Below are 20,824 nucleotides of genomic sequence, written 5' to 3'. Positions count from 1 at the left end.
TCAGCCCCAAGCGTGTCATATCCTGCATCAGACATAGACTGGCATTTCGATTCTTACATGATATTACATCAACTTCTCAAAATGGTCTTGCTGTTGTTGTTTCGTTGTTCTGTCAGGCCTGACTCTTTGCAACCTCAGGCCTAAGACCACACAAAACAGTGAGCTACCGTGACTTCACCCTAATGCTCCATAGGACCTGGTGCGCATGGCAATACTTCTCTAGACCAGCCTGCACCTCTGCTTCCTCTGGCCTCCCATAGCACTCTGCACGTTCCCTGACATTTTACCTTGCTTTGTTACTTGAATATGAATCTCAGCTGCCTTGCTAGAAGTAAATTTCTGGAATGTAGGGCACAATCTTGCTTAACTTTGTCTCCCTCAAAGCCCCAGAACAGTCCTTTATACATAAGTGTTCCTTGACAAAGGTCAAACAAGGCTGATTTTGTGACTGGTTTGTTATCAAAACTGTTCTTACTTCTCTTCTTGCTCTTGGGTCATCCAATTTCCCTCATCCAGAAACCTCACCTCTTCAAATCCTAGCCTGTGTTGTTGGCCAGTCTCAGGGCCTTCATCTTCAAGAAAGGCCTGCATGCAAAATGTCCTGATATCTGTACGTTGTTATCACACAACTGAATATACATGTTCTTCTGACTACTGTCTAATTGCCTCAATATACGATGGACTCATCCATTCTTCAGAGGCCTAATTAACTTGTTCGGCACATGTTTAATGAGCATCTACTCTTTGCCAAGAACTTTGACTGGAATTGGCAAAAAATCCAGTCATCTCTTCTTCTAACACCTTCAGATACCTGATAAAGATTGAAATTTCATTATGCATGTAGATGTGCCTGATACATAATAAATGAATGAATAACTATCCATCTTACCTTGAGATTGCTTTTTTTCTTCCTAATAGTTCAGAATAGGCTCATTTCATTCCTTCCATCTTTAGAAACATTGATTTACTCTGAAACTAGTGTGCTTGTTCAGGATTATGGGATTTATTAAACTTAAAAAACACTTTCTAATTAATTTATAGAGTTAATAAAGTAATGACCTTCATATTTATATTTGAAATCCAGAGTCACATAAATGGCACTGAGAATCTTCAAATAAGCTGAAGTTACTGCCTCCTTGCCTTGGGAATGGAGATGTCAAGCTGATAATTCTGTGACCTACAACCTTGGGACTTTACATATCTAGGGAGGGAGGAGAGCAGGGGTGATGGAAACTTATTTTAAGAAGAATCAGACTAAGAAAAAGCAGTGTGAATTGTTCTAATGGAAATGTGTTTAGTTTGGAAAGGTGAGCGGGTAGTGGAGCTTCCACTCGGCATCACTAACATCTTAGCTGTCCAAGATGTTACCCAACCAACAGAAAACCTGTGGCCATTCATCTGGGACGTTATTCTGTCCGGTCCCTTCCATTTCTCAAGAGTCTTCTTTTTCAAATACTACACAAATGAATAATTAAAGAGGAGACTGAAAATACATATTAAGAGTTTTCTTAAACCATGTTCTCAAGGCTTTTTTATCTCATTTAAATTTTAAAGGTAATTATATTGCCTACTGCCAAGAAAGTTAACACTAATTATTGCAATAAATAATGCTATACAGGTTAAATAGAAAATGCAAAGACAAAAATGCCTAATGGCTTATTCAAAACAGGAAGCACAACACTGTTATTTTGAGCTTGAAGTGCTATCTCCTCTTGATTTATGAAGATGCAATTTTTTAAAAACTTCTCTTGGTGAAGCTTCTTTTTCCCTATACCATTTGACTTTACTACAAGATTACCATTAAAAAATTAACAGTCATCTTTGCTCAGCAGTGATTAAGTGTAATTTTGGCTTGTTTTATTATACAGCTTTTATGTGTATATTGTTATATGGTTTGGAGAGAAATATATTTATGTCTACCTATGTAAATCACATAAGGAATGATGTAGCAATTAAAATCCACAAGCTAAATCTATTATTATGTTTGTTCATAATTTATCTCCAACTCAATATGTATTTTAACATAATAAAGCATTGCTATATAACACGTGGTGATTTCTAACAGCAATTTGCATTAATTCTACTTAAGAGTTGAAACAGTAATAAGAAAATGTAGAAAATGCCTTTTTATTGTGGTTTTGCCTGTGTAGAAAGCACTGGCATTCAATCTTTCAATCTTCTCAAACTCTAAAGGCTAATTTCAGGAAGATTCAATAACACACTGCAGCTGCAATTTCATTTCTTTTCTTCCCAGAAGGTGAAATGAACATATTTATGTGGTAGGGATGCTGCTTCTTTCATAAGTCAAAATACAGAAGAAGCAAGATGTTGCTTTTTTCCTATGGCTAATATATTTGCTGGAGTGTCCCAACTAAGGACTTTTATCCATAACTTTGAGTTGTGGAAAGTGGCCAAGTGCCACTTTGCACTTGATTATTTTTGATGCATGTGCTCTCACATGAGGTTATCATCTGTGGCTTTTAAGGACTTTCCCATTCCTGGGTGAGAAATGTGCAGCCTAAGAGCTGACTCATTTGAAAAGACCCTGATGCTGGGAAAGATTGAAGGCAGGAGGAATGAACATATTTATGTGGATTGAAGGCAGGAAGAGAAGGGGATGACAGAGGATTAGATAGTTGGATGGCATCAACGACTCAATGGACACAAGTTTGAGTAAATTCCAGGAGGTGGTGATGGACAGGCAGACCTGGCATGCTGCAGTTCATGGGGTCACAAAGAGTCAGACACGACTGAGAAACTGAACTGAACTGAACTGAAAAGCCAACTAATGCAATTCTATTAAACCAGTTGACATTGTTGGCTTTGCAGACTCCTTCCAGCATCAAGAGTCTGTAATTCTATAAATTGCACCATTGTTCTTTAAGATGCTGGTGGCTTTGTTCTTTGCACTTAATGTACTGAGTTACGAGTCTAGAGTTCAAGGCTCAGCTCTATAAGTAGTCACGGTGTGGTCTTCGCTGAGACCTCTCACACCTGCTTTCCATGTTCTTCACTGCAAAATGTGAGGCTCTCAGCTCCCAACCTCTCCATGTTTAGAATAATTTCTGAACAGGAAAGTATCAAGAAGTTACAGAGATGATTTCAAACAGTTGAGAAAAGGAGTAGATAAGCAAAATAAGGTAAATATATTATGATTAATTCTCCAATAATTGAAAAACACAATTTTAATCCCAGTAACTATGAACTGCAAAAATGTTGTAAACTCAATTCTAGTCCTTTTTCTGCCTCCACACCAGAAATTCATGACCTTAACTGAATGGCAATCTACATGTCCATCAAACAAAGGCAAGGAAGTGGAGCTGAACAATTTTCCAGGTAACAATTTATACAGATGGTCAGTTATAATAACCCTACACCAAGTCTACCAGGGCTTCCATGGTGCCTCAGATGGTAATGAATCTGCCTGCAGTGCAGGAGATCCAGGTTTATTCCCTGATTTGGGAAGATCCTCTGGAGAAGGGAATGGCTACCCACTCCATTATTCTTACTTGAAGAATTCCATGGACAGAGGAGCCCAGTGGGCTACAGTCCATGGGGTCACAAAGAGCTGGACACAACTGAGTGACTAACACTTTCCCTTTCAAGTCTGCCAAAAACAAAAGATGTATTTTATTACTAAAGATTATTTCTTAGAGTGGGGGGGGCGGGTAGGGAGGATGGTGTAGAATTGGAAGTTAACCCCAACTCTCTATCTGAAGCAGATGCCCTGTGTAGACAGCCTGAGTCTAAAGGGAAAAAAAAAAAAAAACTCAGGGAAGATCATTGCAAGGCCCACAGCTATCACTACAAGAGAAATGCAACTGGTAATGTGCTCAGTTGACTTCCAAAAATTACAAAATACAAAACATAATTTAATATTTAATATACTCAATAACTTATAGGAAAATTCACTTATTTTCTGTGATTTCTAAGAAAGTATTCAGCATATTTTCCTATGCTTTCTAAAGTACTAATAAAATCTTTATGAGTTATTAATTTTAAGTGGTGAATCAAAAAAGGCCATTTATAGGAAATAAATCCTTCATTGGAACATAAGAAAATAATCATAATTTTTTTCATACAAAGCTTTGAACAAGCAGCACTGTGCAAACATTAATCAAATATCATGATATTCAAAGCCTATAATATCATGACAGCATGACGATAAAAGAGATAAAAGAAGAAGCTTTTCTGCTTTGTGAAGATTTGTGTGTCAAAGAAAAGAATCTTAGATAATGGTGTTTACCAGCCATTGGTTGCCCTAGCCTGAAACCTGAGTCGTTTGAGATCCTCTCAGTGGGCTTCCTCTCAATGGCCCATCTAATTAGTTGCCAAATCTCATCAAATCAACTCTCATCTCATCAAATCTGCTTCACTGACTATTCTAAAGCCTTTGACTGTGTGGATCACAACAAACTGTAAAATTCTTCAAGAGACGGGAACATCGGACTACCTTACCTGCCTCCTGAGAAATCTGTATGAAGATTTAGAAGCAACAGTTGGAACCAGACATGGAATAACAGACTGGTTCCAAACTGGGAAAGGAGTATGTCAGGGCTGTATATTGTCACCCTGCTTATTTAACTTATATGCAGAGTACACCATGCAAAATGCTGGGCTGGATGAAGCACAAGCTGGAATCAAGATTGCTAGGAGAAATAACAATAACCTCAGATATGCAAATGAAACCACCCTTACGGCAGAAAGCAAAGAGGAACTAAAGAGCCTCTTGATGAAAGTGAAAGAGGAGAGAGAAAAAGCTGGCTTAAAGCTCAACATTCAAAAAACTAAAATCATGGCATCCGGTCCCATCACTTCATGGCAAATAGATTGGGAAACAATGGAAACAGTGAGGGACTTTGTTTTCCTGGGCTCCAAAATCACTGTAGATGGTGACTGCAACCATAAATTAAAAGATGCTTGCTCCTTGGAAGAAAAGCTATGAGCAACCTAGACGGCAGATTAAAAAGCAGAAACAATACTTTGCCAACAAAGGTCTATCTAGTCAAAGCTATGGCTTTTCCAGTAGCCATATACAGATGTGAGAGTTGGACCATAAAGAAGGCTGAGCACAGAAGAATTGATGCTTTTCAACTGTGGTGTTGGAGAAGACGCTCGAGACTCCCTTGGACTGCAAGGAGATCCAACCAGTCAATCCTAAAGGAAATCAGTCCTGAATTTCATTGGAAGGACTGATGCTGAAGCTGAAACTCCAATCATTTGGCCACCTGATGTGAAGAACAGACTCACTGGAAAAGACCCTGAAGCTGGGAAAGATTGAAGGCAGGAGGGAAAGATTGAAGGCAGGAGGAAAAGGGGACAACAGAGGATGAAATGGTTGGATAGCTTCACCGACTCAACAGACATGAGTCTGAGCAAGCTCTGGGAGTTGGTGATGGACAGGGAAGCCTGCTGCATTCCATGGGGTTGCAAAGAGTCGGACATGACTGAGCGACTGAACTGAAACTGAATTAGTCATCAAATCTCATCAAATCAACCTTTAAAATCTATCTCAGGGCTTCCCTGGTGGTCCAGTGGTTAAGAATCCACCTTTCAGTGCAGGAGTACAAGTTTGATTCCTGGCTGGGGAGCTAATCCCACATGCCTTGCCCACATGCCTCATGGTTAAAGAAACAAAACATAAAACAGAAACAATATTGCAGCCAATTCAATAAAGACTTTAAAAATGGTTCACATTTAAAAAAAATCTATCTCAAAATTGGCTCTAATTCAAACTGCTAGAATTTCTGGCCTGGAATATTTCAACAGCCTGCTCAGTGTCTTTCTGCCTCAAACCTTACAAGCCCTATCACACCCCTTTTCCCCATTCCCCAGCCAATTCCCCCACCAGCGTGACTTTTCTAAAACATTATCTGCTGTACTTGTAGCATTCAAAGTCTCCTCTTCACCTAGAGCTGACATCAAGATCCTGATCTTCCCAAGCAATATCCCCTCCTAACTCCCCAAACACAGCAGATTGTTTTGTGTCTCATGAATCTCAGGAGTCAATGGGTCCACTTATAACTTGATGTGGGCTTACATGGTAGGAAATGCCCATACAGCCACTTCTTCACCAAGAGAACTTCTAATCACACTGCAAGTTACTTCCTATTTTAAGAAGCTTTCCTGAATATTTCACACACCCTTAGTCGCTCTCTCCACTTCCACAGAATACTGAACAATCATCTATTAATATTATATTTCACTGTGATTTTTCTGCTTTTGTGTCCATATTCCCTGACTTAAGCTACTTAAGATCAAGCAACATGCCTTCAGCATTTCAGTCTTCCAGCTCTTAGCACAGTGGGAGGAACACAATGAATAAATCAAATCAATCAATAAAAGACGATATGAGGTCTTACAGGCATTCTCTTCTAGTGGGTCTTTCCAACAATAGATATAATAATATTTTCAGATTTAAATCATCCCAATTCATAACATCAGGCTGAATGTGAACAACTTGAAATATTACACTGTTATTTATATGTTTGTCCTTGGGCCAGTTTTGGACTTGTATATCCAACAAAACTATTTTCTTTGTCACTTATTTTAGGTGGATTGTGGATTCAGACTTAGCTCTCTCATATGGGTCCTTTTTACCCGTCAATCTTGCCTGGGAAGGGATATTACATCTTCCCATTTTCCCGAGGATCCTGAGGGCACATTTGTTCAAATATGTATCATAGAGCCACAGAGAGATTGTTTCAGTGTCTCAATACAAAGGAAAGACCATGTGACAAGACTCCACTCAGAGGAGCAACCAGGTCTTCATTTCCAGGTGTCCAGGAAGGCATATCTGGATGTCCCTTGGGAAGCCAGCTTCCCCAGTAAGTTTGCATCAAGACCTGAATGAACAGGAGATGATGACAGGCAGAGGAAGGTCTGCCATAAACCCAGGGTCATCTCCTTAACCAGTTTCAGAAGTCTTCAGTCCCAATGTAGCCTATGTGAATGATGACGCCTAAAACTGCAAGATAGCAGCTACTTCTCCCTTTGCCAACCTAGTTAATGAAATTGCAACACAGCTGTAACATTCTTCAATGATACAGTCTTTAAGCAGTGGGCTATCAGATTCATTCATTTGGCTAAGATACGATATCTATTTTTTTTTCCCCATGCATCTTAGCTTGAAGCTTTTGCTCAACCTCATTTCACCTTTGAAACCTCAACAGAATAGAGCTTTCCTCTATTATTTCTTCATTCCAAGTCACCTCAAAACTTGGATACTGTACTGCCTTGGAGGCTGGGCAAGAACTTCACAAAGTACCAAGAAAGCCATCATTCTCTAGCCTTCTCCTCCCAGAATTCCACTGGCTTTCTGTGGTTCCCCTAGAGAGACACACAGACAATGGCACATGTATATGTACACATGCATACACAATACCCCACATGCCAGTTGCAAAGAGTCTAAGAGGCTTCCACAAACCATCAGCCTTTTCACTCCATTTAATCCAAATTCTCAGGCTCTGCCAGAGGACTTGGTATTCCTAGAAACTTGGAAATCCCTCCCACCCCACATTCAAGTCAAATACACACTTTAATCCTCCCAATCCATAAGAGATTCCAGAATCTTAATTGTGTTTACACTAGGTTCTTTTCCCTAGACAAAATGACAGGATCAGCTTCCTTTTAGTGGTTACCTCTGAGATCATCTCTGTATCCTGTGATTCTGAGCCCAGACTGGGCACACAAATGGTCCCCTGCCCTAGGAGCTGAGCCACTCCAATTCTAAGAAAGCAAAGGATAGAATGGCCTTCATCCCATGAGTCAATAAGGAAAGAGAATCCGCTTGAAGAGAGATGTGATTTGTGGTGTGAAGACTATTTATAATCCTGAGTATCAAGCCTTCTCCTCCATCTGCTTATAAGTCTGAGGGAGCCTGTCTTCCACTGGCAGGTCCCACCTCCACTATCGACACACCTCTCTTGACTCTAGGATTCTGCAAATTGCACAACTGACCTTCCTCACCTCTCTACTCAAAGCCATCTTCCTATTGATAACAAGTAGAGCAAACCAATGTTTTTTGTTGGAAGCTTTGTCTTGATCTAGGCCACAAGTCAGCACACTGCATTGCAAGTCACATGCAGCCAACCACATGTGTGTTTTTTTTGTTGTTTTTTTTTTTTTTAGTATGGCTCACAGGCTAAGAATGGTTTCTACACTGCAAGATGGTTGAAAGAAATCAAAAGGATGTTTTGTGACACATGAAAATAGAGGATATTTGAGTTTTGCTATTCACATATAAAACTTTATTGGCATATAGCCTTTCCCTTTCACTGACGTATTGTCTACGGCTGTTCCCATGCTACAGTGACACAGTTGAGGATCTGCCTCAGACTGTATGGCCTACATGAGTGAAAATATTTACTTCATGGAAAAAAAATTGCCCACCTAAGCTCAAGTTCATAATCAAGGCAACTGCACTGATAAATTATTTTTTTCTCTATTACTTAATTAGAAAGAAACATTATAGTTACTATTCTAAAGGATTTTTAGAAGTCACTTCTCCACAATTGGATTTAACAGTTTATTCACAGTCAAATTTAAGAGCTTAAAGAGAATCTGGCTCAGAACCTTTGAGGAATAAACCTGATTTTAGTTGTGAGGTTGTGGAAGCCCACCTCCCTCTTGTGGACTGGCTAAGGTTTTTCATAATGAACTCTGCTGGCCCCCCTCCATCTTCAGTCTGGGAAATGTGAAGGATTACAGTTTTCATAATGGGTTGACTGATGGCCCCCTACAACTCATATCTACCTAGAACTTCAGACTGTAACACTATTTGGAAATATGGGCTTTGCAGATGTAATTAGTTAAGGATCTAGACATGAAGTCATCTTGGATACAGAGTGGGCCCTACAGCCGATTACTGATGCCCTTATAAGAAAAGGGGAGGGCACAGAGAGACATACAGAGAAGAAGGCCATGTGGAGACAAAGGCGGAGAGTGGAATGATGTGGCTACAAGCCAAGGAATGCCTGGGGCCACCAGAAACTGGAAGAGGCTAGGAAGGATCCTGTTCTAGAACGTTTGGAGGGTGCTCAACCCTGCCAATATCTTTTTGGATTTCTAGCCTCCATAACTGTGAAAGGATAACTTCTGGTGTTTTAACCTGCCCAGTTTATGATACTTTTGTTACACCACGTATGGAAAACTAATGTTGCATTGGCCAAAAAGTTCATTTGCATTTTTCTATCATCCTCTGGAAAATCCTGAATAAACTTTTTGGCCAACCCAATATATCTCCCATTTCCAGAATATAGTAAAAATTTCAAAGAGCTTTCACAACTATATAGTTCATGGATTCTCAGTGATTTTCTGAGTAGGCAGCCTATGGATTCCCTGTCCTGTTTTGCTAAGGTACAGGGAGACTTACCTATTCAACATGTAGATAAAAGTGAGGGAGCCTTCCCGTTCCTTGCTGACTACTCTTGGAATTCAATGATCTGTAAGTTTTTCCCATTACTGTACTCAGGCGGGGGCTCAAACATTTGAGATACATCTTGTTCCTCCTATAACAATTATTTACATGCCCACTTTTAATTGATCCCTCATTCACATCTAAGGTTTATCTAGAATATAGTTGTTTCAGCTGCAGAAATCCAGGTTTTAGCTCTGTTGTCTGAGCATTCTGCTAAAATTATCCTACCAAATAGACAAAAAACAAAACTTTATGAACCAAGAAAAGGTCCTCTAACAAGTTGTGTCATATGTTACTCATTGAGGAATATTGTAAAAACACTACTTCTCACCATATTTGTAAATCAAAAACACATGAGTGTAACCTGTACTACCATAGGGAAAATTGCTCTGTTGGAAGGTTTGGCCCCCAACTTTTGAAATATGAACCCATCAGGGGAATTTCAACTTAAGCTGGATTCAGCTCATTATTCTCTTGCCCCTCATGTGCCATTAGAGAAGCTAATTTTAGAAAATTAATCCATACATATAAAGTAGCACACTGGACACCAAATAGCATCATGGAGATGGCACTAGTGACCTGGGTTCTTATCCCAGCATTGCCATTTGCTGACTCAGTAATTTTCTGTGAGTCTACATGTCTGCCCTTGTGAAAAGAGAATGACGATAATCCCAGGCTCTGTGAGAATCTAGTCAAGGTAGGATGGATGGGGTTTGGGGAAATGGGGAGATATTGGTAAAGGGGTACAAGGTTTCAGTGATGCTGGATGAATAAATTCTAGAGATAATATACAGCATGGTGGATCTAGTTAATAATACCATATTGTACACTTGAAATTTGCTAAGAAGGTAGATCTTACGTATTCTCACCACACATGCACCCACCCACACCCACACACACACACACACAATGGTAGCTGTGTGAGGTGATGAATATGTTCATTAGCATTATTGTAGAGGTTATTTTACAATGTTTATGTATATCAAAACATCAAGCTGTACACTGTAAACATGTACAATTGTTAGTTGTCAACTATACCTCAATAAAGCTAGAAAAAATTATATGAAAACGACTGTAAACTCTAAGTATAAAAGGCAATAGATTTTTGTTATTGTCACCTATATTATAAACTCTATTCATTAACCAAAGCATAGCACTTTTTTAAAAGATAGTTAATTAAAGATCATTTGCTTTCATGCCAATTAAAAAATGCTTAAGAGACTTACAATAGACATAAAGACTTTTATAACTCCGCTATAAAACCCTTCACATTCACTATTTGGCATGAATCAATATGGTTATCTACCTGTCAATTTTTCTTATTCTTGAACACAGAATGTGAGCAGTCTGTTTTTTATGACTGACTCAGAATGTACTAAGCTAATCGATATATCCAGTGATAACAGGATGATTTGGAACACACGGAACAAAAGCTTATCACTTTACTGCATACTGAATCTGTCAAAATATTTTCCTAGAAGTAATGTGAAAATAGAAGTTCTCCATCTTTCATTATGTTAGTGGGTGGTGACAAAAGGATTAGGAGGCTATTTCCTGAGTTCACAGCTTGGTGTTTTCCAGTGAAATGCAGCTTATACTTGTTTTATTTTTTTTTCTTTAAAAAAAATGAGTTGAAATATACTAATAATCCAGGAGGAATTGGCATCCAACCCCAAAAGAAGATTCAATTCTTGTTTGCCTGTATTGGTATAGACTTCAAAATATCCCAAGTGTTCTGAAGGATGGTAGTGAGTGGCAGGCAGGCAGGCCTCACACCCTCCATGTCATTCTGAGGCACATGCTCTTTGAGGGTAGGCAGGAGGGAGGCAATGGATGAAGGAAATTTACAAACAAGGTGGCCTTCACCTTAACCACAAAGGAGAAGCACATCCTAAGAGATGTATGGCTAGAGGAAACCTCACAGATGAGCTCATCTAAACACTGCTCATAACAAGAGGCCTACACTGGTAAAATCACTCAGGTTCACCAAGCAAGTCCAGGCTAGAAGTGGAACCACAACTCAGCAGACCTCATTCAAACTATACTTTGTGATACACCACACATTCATCCACATAAGATTTACTTCCAGTTAGCTCACAAAGAATTAATAAAAGTACTAATAAATTGTGATGTTTTATCATTATTAGTGATGATTTAAATTGGCATAGTATAAAAATTAAAGGTTTTTTTCAGATTAAGAATAAATCAAACTTTCCAACTGGAAAAAAAATGTTCAAAGTAACAAGGGATTTACAAGCACAGAACTCCAAGATCATTGCATTGAACCAAATCATTGAAATTAATTTTTAAAAAATGGAATGTTGAAACAGCTAACTTGGTTCTGGGATGCTGATGGTGGAGTCAGTTACATACAGCCTTAGAAAAGAAATATATATATATATATATATGCGCTAAAGAACAGGACTTGAAATGAGAAGGGAAAAAAAAGAGTTAGGTATTTACATAATCTTTAGGAAGCCAAAGTTGAGCTCTCTTCCTGAGTTTGGCTAGAGAGAATGAAGGGAGATGGGCTAACAGAGGACAAGGGAGAAGAGTGGTTTAGACTAACCATTTCAGCATGACTTTAGAGCCTCCAGAAACCATGTGAGAAAACCAATGCCCACAGAACAAGAAATGTGATGTGCTTTCGGGTAATGGAATGGAGAACACAGTAGCTCAGAAATTACTGCTCAAGTCGGTGACAGTGACTGGCCTGAGAGTTCCTAGGTCAGCCCCCATGAAGCCACCGGGAAAATGGAGCTTCAAGTCCAGCATCATAGTCTGGATGCCACATCGCCCAGGCATTCAAGACATTACCAACTCTGGTTTTTTCAGCTCTGTTTCACTCTGGTCCCAACCTGCAGTTGCATGTTCTCATCTTTTTTTTTTTTTTTTACCTGCAAGTCTCTCCACCCATCACTCATTTGCATACATGTGAAAAATCTGTATGCAGGTCAGGAAGCAACAGTTAGAACTGGACATGGAACAACAGACTGGTTCCGAATAGGAAAAGGAGTATATAAAGGCTGTACATTGTCACCCTGCTTATTTAACTTACATGCAGAGTACATCATGAGAAACGCTGGGCTGGAAGAAACACAAGCTGGAATCAAGATTGCCGGGAGAAATATCAATAACCTCAGATATGCAGATGACACCACCCTTATGGCAGAAAGTGAAGAGGAACTAAAAAGCCTCTTGATGAAAGTGAAAGAGGAGAGTGAAAAAGTTGGCTTAAAGCTCAACATTCAGAAAATGAAGATCATGGCATCCAGTCCCACCAATTCATGGGAAATAGATGGGGAAACAGTGGAAACAGTGTCAGACTTTATTTTTTTGGGCTCCAAAATCACTGCAGATGGTGACTGCAGCCATGAAATTAAAAGACGCTTACTCCTTGGAAGGAAAGTTATGACCAACCTAGATAGCATATTCAAAAGCAGAGACATTACTTTGCCGACTAAGGTCTGTCTAGTCAAGGCTATGGTTTTTCCTGTGGTCATGTATGGATGTGAGAGCTGGACTATGAAGAAGGCTGAGTGCCAAAGAATTGATGCTTTTGAACTGTGGTGTTGGAGAAGACTCTTGAGAGTCCCTTGGACTGCAAGGAGATCCAACCAGTCCATTCTGAAGGAGATCAGCCCTGGGATTTCTTTGGAAGCAATGATGCTAAAGCTGAAACTCCAGTAGTTTGGCCACCTCATGCGAAGAGTTGACTCATTGGAAAAGACTCTGATGCTGGGAGGAATTGGGGGCAGGAGAAGAAGGGGACGACCGAGGATGAGATGGCTGGATGGCATCACTGACTCGATGGATGTGAGTCTGAGTGAACTCCGGGAGTTGGTGATGGACAGGGAGGCCTGGCGTGCTGCGATTCATGGGGTCGCAAAGAGTCGGACACGACTGAGCAACTGAACTGACTGAACTGAACTGAACTGTTCTGCCCTCCAGATCCCTCTTCACCTATTGTGATTCCACCCAGTATTCAAGGTCAAGTTCAAAATCTATCTTGCTTTGTAAATTTGTATCATCTTTTTAGATTTCGCTTATAAATGATATCATATGATGCTTGTCTTACTGTCTGACTTCATTAAAAAGAAACAGAATCACAGACTTTGAAAACATTTATGGTTACCAAAGGGGAAAGGGGAGTAAGGAAAACTTAGGATCTTGGTATTACCATATAGACACTGCTGCTGCTGCTGTGTCGCTTCAATCGTGTCTGACTCTGTGCGACCCCATAGATGGCAGCCCACCAGGCTCCTCCGTCCCTGGGATTCTCCAGGCAAGAACACTGGAGTGGGTTGCCATTTCCTTCTCCAATGCATGAAAGTGGAAAGTGAAAGTGAAGTCACTCAGTCGTGTCCAGCTCTTCGTGACCCCATGGACTGCAGCCTACCAGGCTCCTCCATCCATGGGATTTTCCAGGAAAGAGTACTGGAGTGGGTTGCCATTGCCTTCTCCACATATAGACACTACTATGGAGAACAGTGTGGAGATGCCTTAAAAAACTGGAAATAGAACTGCCTTATGACCCAGCAATCCCACTGCTGGGCATACACATCAAGGAAACTAGAATTGAAAGAGACACGTGTACCCCAATGTTCATCACAGCACTGTTTACAATAGCCAGGACATGGAAGCAACCTAGATGTCCATCAGCGGATGAATGGATAAGAAAGCTGTGGTACATATACACAATGGAGTATTACTCAGCCATTAAAAAGAATACATTTGAATCAGTTCTAATGAGGTGGATGAAACTAGAGCCGATTATACAGAGTGAAGTAAGCCAGAAAGAAAAACACCAATACAGTATACTAACACATATATATGGAATTTAGAAAGATGGTAACAATAACCCTGTATGCAAGACAGCAAAAGAGACACAGATGTATAGAACAGACTTTTGGACCCTGTGGGAGAGGGAGAGGGAGAGGGTGGGATGATTTGGGAGAATGGCATTGAAACATGTATAATATCATGTAAGAAATGAATCGCCAGTCTAGGTTCGGTGCAGGATACAGGATGCTTGAGGCTAGTGCACTGGGATGACCCAGAGAGATGGTATGGGGAGGGAGGTGGGAGGAGGGTTCAGGATTGGGAACTCATGTACACACGTGGCAGATTCACGTTGATGTATGGCAAAATCAATACAGCATTGTAAAGTAAAATAAAGTAAAATTTAAAAAAAATAAATAAAAAATAAATAAAAACAAAAAAATAAAAAAAGATAATCAACAAGGACTTACTGTATAGCAAGCTCTACTCAATATTCTGTTATAGGAATATAAGGAAAAGAATCTGTAAAAGAATAGATATATGTATACGTATAACTGAATCACTTTGCTGTACACCTGAAACTAACACAACATTGTAAATCAACTATACTCCAATATAAAATAAAAAAATTAAATTAAAACCTCTATCTTGCATTCCATCTCTGTGAAACCTTCCAGGGTTACTTCTGTGCATCACTTTCTGGTGAGACAGCTTTATGATTGTGAGGAGGGTCTCAGCCACTCCTCCCCAAAACACCTTTTTGAATCATTGAAATATGACAATCTTACTTAAATCCTCTCCTAGCAGCTCTGACCTCTACATCACAAAGAATGTGAGGCTCCAAGTCCTACTTCCATTATTGACTATTCTTTTCAGATGCTCAGTGAAGGCCACTTCATTCAGCTTAGGGGGACACTAAAGTTGAGACAGGGGCAGATAAAAAGATAAAATTCCTTAAGGAATTTTAATCCCAATGAGATCAAGAAATTGGAAGAGTTAGTCCAAAGCATAAAGAAAAAGCAACCACTAGATAATGGACTGGCAGAGAATATACAAAGCTTTCTGGTTCCTATACTTCAATGGAATAAATCTGAAGGTCAGAGTCTCTGCTGGCACCCTTGAAATGTGAGGCCTTTCCAAGGTGTCTCCATTTTTTACCAATGAGGTGGGAATTACACCAGTTACAGTCTTAGACTGAATACTATCTTATTTCCATAAGAACGGACAAAGAAATAAATTCGTAATGTACACAGCAGCTGAATGGCCTTCCATTCTTTGAAGGACCTGCCTCAGTGGTTTCTGTGTAGCTGCTCGAATGCAACCAGTACACGAATGGTAAGTTCGCGGCATTCTCTATTGTTCTCACATGAGGGACCTGAGCTTCCTATTCACTTATAATAAATAAAACTAATTACACCCCAGTGTTCACTGCATCTGATATAAAACAAAGCAAGCGCAGTCACAACTGTGAACAATAACTTTTCAGCTGGTTGACAGAGCTAGCCACTAAAATAAGCTAAAGCCAAATCCCATTATTCATATCAGTTTCGTTCAACTTTTCTAAAGGCTTCTAATTTGGAGGCAATTGGAGCCTCAGATAGTTTTAGGTCACAGACAAGAGCACCTTGGAAGGCAAATGATCCTTTATGGTGATGACACTACACATTCTTACTGTACTTCTGAAAGCCATTGAGCTAGGATGAAAATGCTTAATATGTCATTGATCCTTCAATTTGCATGGAATTATTTACTTCCCAAAAGATACTAATAACACATTGCACCAAAATGCAAAACTATCTACACCAGAAATTTTTTTAATCCTAATGAAAAAATAAGCAAAACATCTGTAATGAAACCAGGCATAATATTACATTTATTAGCAAATTCATTTCCTAATAAAACACCACCTGTGAGCAACCCTCAGTTTCCACTTGATATAAATAGGTCTTTTACTATTTTCAGATGCAGTTCTCCAAAAATTCTTCTAAGTGCAACTGCAGAACAGTTTTTTTTTTTTTTTTTGTTTGCATGGAATGATAATAGATTGTTTTTAAATATGTAATTTCTTTAAAAAGCATGATTCAATTGAAATGCTGACCTTTGGCAATAAAGTGGGTTGGATTTTATTAGTATTTATTAACATTATTATTATCAATACAGAAATTATAAGAAGGAAGGTAACTTTCAAGGATGGAAACTAAAATGTCCCCACTATGTAAATAAGCATAGACACAGCAACAAATATGAGCACACACACATGTACATTTAATTCCAGTAATTGTTTCTGGTCTCTCAACACACTAATATCATCATATCTGCTTATTTGTATATCTTAGAATGTCTCTTTTTCCTGATGATTCAACCCCTTACTCCACCCAAATGCACTTCACAAACACACATCAGCCTCCTGTCCCTCGAGCCAGGGGAAGAGCTAGGAAAACTCAAAGAAATATCATGACCTCACTACGGACAAGCTTTTCCAGTAATAATTCAAAATAATGGTACAAGTCATCGAAGATGGCTACTTTGACTAGGGACTCAGAACCTCATGCTTGGAACTCTTGGCGCCAGGAACTGGGGCTGAATTCTAATGGAAAGTGCTTTTGAAAAGTGCATCAAGATTTAATAGGATGAATTTCCAGACTTGGTCAGAGTTTTAGCCACATCAATTCCATTAGGTTCAAAGCTCCATAAGGCCCCACCCTGTCTATATTGCTGCCCACGTTTTAATCTACACCCTTCTAAATTGTCTCTTAGGCTAGCTAACTTCTCATTCCCTTTCTGCCTATTTTTGGTTTCCACACTGCCCTTGAAGCCTGTATATTCTCCTAACGTTAGGGGCTCAAGCTTTTCTCCAGCCCTTCCTCAAGTCCTTCCTAGAGACCCATATGTTATGATAAGTACTTCTTTCACTGATCTCTTATCATGACTTCATTGCACCTGACACATTTTTCAGGCAAGTCTCTACCATAGTCTGTTTGTACTATCACCAAACGCTACACGCACACAGGCTGCTCCTGGGTCATCATCTCTAGAGCTGATGACAGCTCAGACTCTGTTTGGAAATGTACATCTAGTTGGTGTACCTGAGCACTGAGCGAAAGCACTGGGTTTCTTCCATATCTGGGACAACTGTGTTCTGAATGTGTAAGAGAGAAGATTACACTGGAGTGGATCTCACTGGTTCTGTGACCTCTCGTTCTGTCAATGAGGTGTTGATACATGCTGCCAGATCTCTTGATGGGCCAGTGCTATTATTTCCAAACTAGTTCTTAGTCATGAAACTGCCAAGTTAAGAGGGACCAGCAGGAGATACCAGGACAAAAGAAGAAGCAAGAATGATGACCCAGCCTCCCATTAGATGCCCCTTCTTTCAAAGTAGGTTGCTTTCTGCCTTTTAAGTATCACACTCCTGTATTAAGCCATTCAGGGAAAATGAAGATTAGTATTTCCAAATGACCGTGCAGGACAAGAGCAAAGTAAGGCACAGGCAGACTGGGTAAAACTAAGGAAATATATCTGAGGATGGATTTTCTAGCGATGATTTACCTTTGTTCGCATATTTGATTAACACTGTGGTTTAGAAAATGTAATCAAGTAACTTATTTCTTAAGTTCATTCATTCAACAAACATTTATTGAGTATCTACTATGTGTCAGGCGTTTGCTAGGCACTTGGGATACAGAAAAGAAATGAGACATTCCTTGTCCTCAGGGAGCTCACAGTCTAATAGAAGAGACAGACCCATAAATGAATAACTACAATACAATGAGAGAAGGGCCAAAGTGTATAGAAGGCGCTTGGGTGAGCCCAGAGAAAGAAGCTTGTCCTGGTGGCATCAGTGAAGCATTTATGGAGAGAGTGATGACCGAGTAGATTTAAAGGAGAAACAAGACTTCACTGGGAAGATTGAGGAGCAAAGGGAAAGACAGTCTAGGTTGAGTAGAGAGGAAGCACAAAAGCAAGGAAGTGTGACAAAGCATGATATGATGGGGAGCCACAAGTCGCTCTGCATGGCCAAAATCTCATCTTCATATGACAAAGCAGTGAGATATGAGGTCAGGTAAGGAGTATGAAACCACAGAGTGAAGAGCACTGAGTGTGGGACTAAGAAATTGGACTTTTTCCTGAAAACAATGAGAAGACATGGAAGACTCCAAGGGAGGGAGTGACATGGCCAGATCTTCCCATCAGATCAGCCTAAATGGAGGATGGTTTGAAAGAGAAGTGAGACTAGGGGGGGGGTGGACACCAGACAGGAGGTGGCCTAGGCAAGAGATACTCACAGGAGCTTGGAGGGCAGTGAGAGTGAAGAGGTGACAGACTGGACAGATACTTGACAAGACGTGATGAGGGATGAGAAAGCCTTCCTCAGAGATCAATGCAATGAAATAGAAGAAAACAATAGAACGGGAAAGACTAGAGATCTCTTCAAGAAAATTAGAGATACCAAGGGAACATTTCATGCAAAGATGGGCTCAATAAAGGACAGAAATGGTATGGACCTAACAGAAGATATTAAGAAGAGGTGGCAAGTATACACAGAAGAACCGAACAGAAAAGATCTTCACGACCCAGATAATCATGATGATGTGATCACTCATCTAGAGCCAGACATCCTGGAATGTGAAGTCAAGTGGGCCTTAGGAAGCATCACTACGAACAAAGCTAGTGGAGGTGATGGAATTCCAGTTGAGCTGTTTCAAATCCTGAAAGATGATGCTGTGAAAGTATTGTACTCAATATGCCAGCAAATTTGGAAAACTCAGCAGTGGCCACAGGACTGGAAAAGGTCAGTTTTCATTCCAATCCCTAAGAAAAGCAATGCCAAAGAATGCTCAAACTACCACACAATTGCACTCACATCACAGGCTAGTAAAGTCATGCTCAAAATTCTCCAAGCCAGGTTTCAGCAAGACGTGAACCATGAATTTCCAGATGTTCAAGCTGGTTTTAGAAAAGGCAGAGGAACCAGAGATCAAATTGCCAACATCCGCTCGATCATCAAAAAAGCAAGAAAGTTCCAGAAAAGCATCTACTTCTGCTTTATTGACTATGCCAAAGCCTTTGACTGTGTGGATCACAATAAACTGTGGAAAATTCTGAAAGAGATGGGCACACCAGCCGCCTGACCTGCCTCTTGAGAAATCTGTATGCAGGTCAGGAAGCAACAGTTAGAACTGGACATGGAACAACAGACTGGTTCCAAATAGGAAAAGGAGTACATTAAGGCTGTATATTGTCACCCTGCTTATTTAACTTATATGCAGAGTACATCATGAGAAACGCTAGGCTGGATGAAGCACAAGCTAGAATCAAGATTGCTGGGAGAAATATCAATAACCTCAGATATGCAGATGACACCACCCTTATGGCAGAAAGTGAAGAAAAACTAAAGAGCCTCTTGATGAAAGTGAAAGAGGAGAGTGAAAAAGTTGGCTTAAAGCTCAACATTCTGAAAACTAAGATCATGGAATCTGGTCCCATCACTTCATGGCAAATAGATGGGGAAACAGTGGCAGACTTTATTTTGGGGGGTTCCAAAATCACTACAGATAGTGACTGTAGACATGAAATTAAAAGACGCTTACTCCTTGGAAGGAAAATTATGACCAACCTAGATAGCACATTAAAAAGCATAGACATTACTTTGCCAACAAAGGTCTGTCTAGTCAAGGCTATGGTTTTTCCAGTAGTCATGTGAGAGTTGGACTATAAAGAAAGCTGAGCACCAAAGAATTGATGCTTTTCAACTGTGGTGCTGGAGAAGACTCTTAAGAGTCCCTTGGACTGCAAAGAAATCCAACCAGTCAATCCTAAAGGAGCTCAGTCCTGGGTGTTCATTGGAAAGACTGATGCTGAAGCTGAAACTCCAATACTTTGGCCACCTGATGCAAAGAATTGACTCATTGGAAAAGACCCTGATGCTGGGAAAGATTGAAGACAAGAGGAGAAGGGGACGACAGAGGATGAGATGGTTGGATAGCATCACCGACTCAATGAACATGAGTTTGAGTAAACTCCAGGAGTTGGTAATGGACAGGGAGGCCTGGCATGCTGCAGTGCATGGGGTCACAAAGAGTCAGACATGACTGAGCGACTGAACTGAACTAACTGAACTGATGAGGGATGATGATACAAACAGCAGAACTGTCTGAGAAATGAAACTATACTCTAAACATTCATCCAGAAAATACAGCCAACAGCCCCAGTCCTCCCTCCCCTTGGGTGCCCATCATCCCATGCAATCAGCACATCTGCTGAGCATGAATAAAGGAAGAAGAGCTGGAGGGCACATGGGGTCAGACTTCTCTAATTCAGACACCACTAACTTGGACTCTGTGACAAATCAGACACACTGTGACTCTTAGACAGTGAAAATTTCAACCTACTTTCTTCCTCTGTGTCTTTTCAAGCCTTTCGTCACCAGTAAAAGCAAAGGTTTCTTCCAGTCAAGCACTTGAGGTGCAGTAGAGAGCTGCTTACAAGGTGGCCTCTGAGGGGCACCCAATCTCTGGCCCCTACCCAGGGGCCATAAGGCCTGGGATCTAATCATTAACGATTCATTCCTCTGGTAAAGGATTCTGTCCCCCTGGACTTCTCTTTTATAAAGCAATGCTTCCT

General features: G+C 40.2%; 1 protein-coding gene across 1 annotated transcript in view; it reads right to left on the bottom strand.

The window, feature by feature from the left end:
• AFF2 (AF4/FMR2 family member 2) overlaps positions 1-20,824 on the bottom strand; it is a 375,160-nt gene that overhangs the window by 339,272 nt on the left and 15,064 nt on the right. The gene's annotated exons all lie outside the window — the stretch shown is intronic.

This window comes from Oryx dammah, unplaced genomic scaffold (genome assembly GCF_014754425.2).
Source record: "Oryx dammah isolate SB20612 unplaced genomic scaffold, SCBI_Odam_1.1 HiC_scaffold_23, whole genome shotgun sequence".
NCBI lineage: Eukaryota > Metazoa > Chordata > Mammalia > Artiodactyla > Bovidae > Oryx > Oryx dammah.
Note: the sequence above shows the minus strand (reverse complement) of the source record. Positions and strands in the feature narration are given on the sequence as shown.